Here is a 5,713-nt window from a genome sequence, read left to right as displayed (position 1 = left end):
AGTGATTAGCATTGAAAAATAGAAATGACTCAAAAGTCCAGCAGCAGGTAACTAGCATTGCAGTACGTCCATTCAACTGAATACTACTCAGTAATAAAAAGAATAAACTATTGATACAAGAAGGAGAATAGATGAATCTCAAAATAATTGTACTGAGTGAAAGAACCAGATACAATGAATATACACAGTATGATTCCATCCTGTTAAATTCTAGGAACAACAAATGAATCCATAGTAACAGAACATAGAGTAGTCGTTGCCTGGTGCTAGGTAGAGCAGAAGTAAGGACCAACAAGCGGAACAAGGAAACTTTTGGGGGTGAGGGCTGAGTTCACTGTCTTAATTGTGGTGATCAATTCTTGGGTATGTAAGTATGTCAATACTTATCAAATTGTATACAGGTATGTGGGGCTTATTATATGGCAATTATATCTCAATAAAGCTGTTATAATGTTTTTGTTAGTTATATATGAGCAGCATTTCCACAGCTCATCTTAAAGATATTTTAAAATGTATCCTCTCTTTTTACAGCAAAATGGTCACATTTTTTTCAGTTGATAATACTTTTTTTTTTTTTTTTTTTAGAGTTGGAGTTTTGCTATGTTGGCCAGACTGGTCTCAAACTTTTGGCCTCAAGTAATCCATCTGGCTCAGACTCCCAAAATGCTGGATTACAGATGTGAGCCATCATGCCATCAGATAATAAATTCTTGAAAGATTCCTGATACTTTAAAACTTACACATTAAATCAATCTTTCCATTTTCTTTGTCCAAATAAATTTTAAAACAAAATAATATAAATATTTATAGACCCAAATTGTAAGCACATTTCCATTTTGAAGAACAATATAAATATCATATGGAATTACAATTAGAATGCCAAGTTTGAGCTGATATTTTAAAAACTTCTTGGGGGAAATGAGCTATTCAACTTAGGGATACAATGTATTAGATTAGAAGGTTTTTCTCTTCACTAATGAAACATTTTTTTTTTTTTTTGAGACGGAGTTTTTTTGCTCTTGTTACCCAGGCTGGAGTGCAATGGAGTGATCTCGGCTCACCACAACCTCTGCCTCCTGGGTTCAGGCAATTCTCCTGCCTCAGCCTCCTGAGTAGCTGGGATTACAGGCACGCGCCACCATGCCCAGCTAATTTTTTGTATTTTTAGTAGAGACGGGGGTTTCACCATGTTGACCAGGATGGTCTCGATCTCTTGACCTCGTGATCCACCCACCTCGGCCTCCCAAAGTGCTGGGATTACAGGCTTGAGCCACTGTGCCCGACCAAATTTTTGTTTTTAAATTGTCTGTTGTTTTCTTTCAAATTTGGATTTTAATAGTGAGCAATTAATGTTGCTTAAAGTTACAACTTAGACAAACAATTCAAATATCTTAGCAAATTGTAGTTTTGGTTTTTCTCATATCATAATACATAATTTAGTGGGTGATGACTCAAAATTTTAAAAATTAAATAACATGGTCAAACAATTTTGTCTAAAATGTTCCCTTTAGGCTTTAGGTCAACATTTTCTTTGTTTTTTCCATCTGTATATTGATGTCAATTGTTCCATCACTATTTGCACTATTTGTTGAAAGAGTATCATTCCTCCACTGAATTGCTTTTGCAGTTTTGCCAAAAATCTATGGGCCAAATCTATTTGGGTCAATTTCTGGGTTCTCTATTCTGTTCCACTGATCTTTGTCTACACTTCTGCTAATATCATGCTCTCTTGATTAAAGACTTACAATATAAGAGAGTGATTTCTCCAAATTATTCTTTTTTCAAAATTATTTTAGCTATTTTGGTTACTTTGTCTTTCCATACAAATTTTAGGATTAGCTTGTCTATAGCCACAAAAAATCATGCTGGGATTTTTATTGACATTGTATTAAAGCTATAGATCAATTAGGGGATAATTGACATCTCCACTATGCTGAATCTTCAGGCCTTATCATTGTATGTCTCTCCATTTATTTAGATTTTCTTTAATGTCTTTCATTAGCATTCTGTAGTTTTCATCATACAGATCTAGAAAATGTTCTGTTAGATGTATACCCATTTTACTTTGGAGGAACCTATTATGTATGGTAGTGCTTTTAAAATTAGTTTACAAACATATATTGCTAAAATATAGAAATACTGTGGATATTTGTGTCTTCACTTTGTATTTTGTGATTATGTTAAACTCACTTGTAAGTTATAGGAGTATTTTTGCAGGACGGTTTCATTTCCCCGCAGACTGGTCTCTGAAGTCTTGACCTTTTTTCCAGCCCTTTCTTAAGTCAATTCCTTCTCTGAGGCCTTTCCAGTTCCCATTAGCAGATGTGATTTCTTCATCTGTTAAATATGCAAATCATTTTGCCCCCACATTTCACTTGTCTTTTTTGTCTATAATATGGTGAATTGAATACTTCACTCATTCCTCAGTACAATATGGGATTATCATAGTGTTAAATGCTTTTAATCACAATTCTGTCTTTTCTCACCCTGGAATATTGGGCAAATTTTGTAATCTTTTTGGTCTTCAGTTTTCATTTGTAATGGGTGAAATAATAATTATTTTATAGAGTTATTGTGAGAATAATGCATATTAGGAGCTCACTAAATATTAGGTTTTTTCCCCCCTTTAGAGTTACACACTCTTTTTTTTTGAGATGGAGTTTCGCTCTTGTTATCCAGGCTGGAGTGCAATGGTGCGATCTCGGCTCACCACAACCTCTGCCTCCTGGGTTCAGGCAATTCTCCTGCCTCAGCCTCCCGAGTAGCTGGGACTACAGGCGTGTGCCACCATGCCCAGCTAATTTTTGTATTTTTAGTAGAGATGGGGTTTCACCATGTTGACCAGAATGGTCTCGATCTCTTGACCTCATGATCCACCCACCTCGGCCTCCCAAAGTGCTGGGATTACATAGAGTTACACACTCTTGAGAACTTATTGCTTCATACTTGCTTGAGTTCTCTGCAGTATCTGGGATAAAGTACAGATATATATTTAATTGTATTAACAGAACTTAGAACAGGACAAGGAACATTGTGTTTAGTAAGCTTTGGTCTTACAACTGATCATTGTATCTTAACAAATTTTTATATTATTTGATTTGTGAGGATCATTAGGAAATTAGCCAACATGCAGCATTCACATAAGCAAAGCAAACAGAGAAAGTAAATTATACCAGATTCGTTTTTTTTTTTTTTTTTTTTTGAGACGGAGTTTCGCTCTTGTTACCCAGGCTGGAGTGCAATGGCACGATCTCAGCTCACCGCAACCTCTGCCTCCTGGGTTCAGGCAATTCTCCTGCCTCAGCCTCCTGAGTAGCTGGGATTACAGGCACGCACCACCATGCCCAGCTAATTTTTTGTATTTTTAGTAGAGACGGGGTTTCACCATGTTGACCAGGATGGTCTTGATCTCTTGACCTCATGATCCACCCGCCTCAGCCTCCCAAAGTGCTGGGATTACAGGCTTGAGCCACCGCGCCCGGCCACCAGATTCTTTAAGCAGCAATTAAACTAAATTGAGGTCATGATTAGCTGGGTAAGGGATATGGTTAGAGGAGGGCAAGAAAATGGTACCCTTTAGTGAGCTGCTGAAGAATGGATGAAGTTATGATGTTATGGTGTGCCCTAGAAATCATATGTTGGAAACAATCCCCTGCAACAGTATTGGGAGGTGGGGCTTAATGGAAGTTGTTTAGATCACAAGGGTTCTGCCCTCATGAACAGATCAATGCTATTATAAAAACGGCTTGTGGGAGTGGATTCCCTCTCTTGTGCTCTTGCTCTTCTGCCTTCTACCATGTTGATAATACAGCAACAAGGGCCTCACCAGATGCTAGCACTTTGATCTCAAATTTTCCAGCCTTCAGAAGTGTGAACCAATAAATTTCTGTTCATTATAAGTTACCTAGTCTTAGAAATTCTGTTATAGCAGGCAGAATGGACTAAGACAGTTGGGAGTATAAGGAGGACTGCCAGTTTGAAAGAGATTATTTTGGGATTTCAGGTAGAAAGGCAAGCAGGGGAGCATTATGCTCTTCGTATTCTTTTTTTTAATTCAGTCTCCATAGAGATTGTCAGAAATTGCCAGTGCAGACTATATTTTAAGTCATCATGGTGGGCTATTGGGAAAAGTTTTCAATTAGCAATAATCGTGCCTTGGATAAACCTCACTGGCTATGATACTGCCACTGCACAAAGCTATGCTATTTGTATTAGAGGAAATGAAGAGTAGCGTCTTCACCATCACTGGTGAGCATGAAGTTTCCTGGCAGGGTTAGAATTCTTGTTGCTTTCACAGTGCCACTAGGCTATCTGACAGACTGAGTCTAGAAGCACCTGTTTGTGCTCTACATGACAGATAGAAATGACTTTAGCTTTTAGAAACTTGAAGTTAACTGGGGTCTTAGTCAGTTGGGGATGCTATAACAAAAATGCCATGGACCAGGTGGCTTAAACAACAAACATTATCTCTTACAGTTCCACAGGCTGGGAAGTCCAAGATCAAAAAGTTAGAACATCTAGTGTCTGGTGACAACCCACTCCTTAGGTTGTAGACAGCTGCCTTCTCTCTATATCCTCACATGATTGAGAGCTTTTTTCTTTTAAGGACACTAATTTCATTTATAACGGCTTTACTCTCATGACCTAATTACTTCCGAAAGGCCCTACCTCCAAATAGGATCACATGGGGGATCAGGTTTCAACATACGGATTTTGAAGAAACACAAACATTCTGTTCATAGCACTAAGAAAGCACAATCATTTGCAGAAATTGCTGACATCTAAATATTAGCTGGGTCAGTCTGTGGACCAAGAAAAAAAAGGAAAATATTTGTGGTATCATAGTGTTAGAGACTATGATACATCTGTTAATGTGTATGTGTCATTTAGAGTATATAAATGAAGGTTGTTCTCATGTGGCAGTCTAAGAACAGGTGGTGTTCCTAAGGGAGTCCAGCAGGGTGCACTAAGAGGCCAGGGGAAGAGAACACACTGGGAAATTGTGCAACCTCACAGGAGCTGAACATCATATTAACTTTATCATGACCTTCAATGCAGAATTACCTAGGCAAGGACTGGAGGATATTGAGACAGAAGAAGATAGAAGGTAGCAGTCAAATATCACAAAGTATTTCTGGAATATTATTTAAAAATACCATTTAAACATTTAATCTTTATATCTAGATTAAAAAGTATCCTGCAAAGATTCACATGCTTTGCCACTAAAACAAGCTATAGAAATTTTACTTAATGATTTTATTCTTTTTTTTTTTTTTTTTTTTTGAGACGGAGTTTCGCTCTTGTTACCCAGGCTGGAGTGCAATGGCGCGATCTCGGCTCACCGCAACCTCCGCCTCCTGGGTTCAGGCAATTCTCCTGCCTCAGCCTCGTGAGTAGCTGGGATTACAGGCACGCGCCACCATGCCCAGCTGATTTTTTGTATTTTTAGTAGAGACGGGGTTTCACCATGTTGACCAGGATGGTCTCGAACTCTCGACCTCGTGATCCACCCGCCTCGGCCTCCCAAAGTGCTGGGATTACAGGCTTGAGCCACCGCGCCCGGCAATGATTTTATTCTTTATAATATATGCCTGGTGCATACTAGATAAGATGTTTTTCATAGCTCTTGGAAATAGCTATGACTTCTCCCCCTCCCCCACCCACCACTATGCTTTTATCAGATATAAGATAGGGATACTAGGTGCTAAGGTTT

The 5,713-nt window shown here is 38.4% G+C and overlaps 1 non-coding gene across 1 annotated transcript; it reads right to left on the bottom strand.

Moving 5' to 3' along the window:
- Positions 1-4,058: 4,058 nt before the first annotated feature.
- On the bottom strand, positions 4,059-4,199 carry LOC120363342 (U4 spliceosomal RNA). Its single transcript, XR_005578909.1, has one exon. It is a non-coding gene; the product is annotated as a U4 spliceosomal RNA (small nuclear RNA).
- Positions 4,200-5,713: the final 1,514 nt, after the last annotated feature.

This window comes from Saimiri boliviensis, chromosome 4 (genome assembly GCF_048565385.1).
Source record: "Saimiri boliviensis isolate mSaiBol1 chromosome 4, mSaiBol1.pri, whole genome shotgun sequence".
Classification (NCBI taxonomy): domain Eukaryota; kingdom Metazoa; phylum Chordata; class Mammalia; order Primates; family Cebidae; genus Saimiri; species Saimiri boliviensis.
The sequence above is the reverse complement of the archived record's forward strand: the minus strand, read 5'-3'. Positions and strand labels throughout refer to the sequence as shown.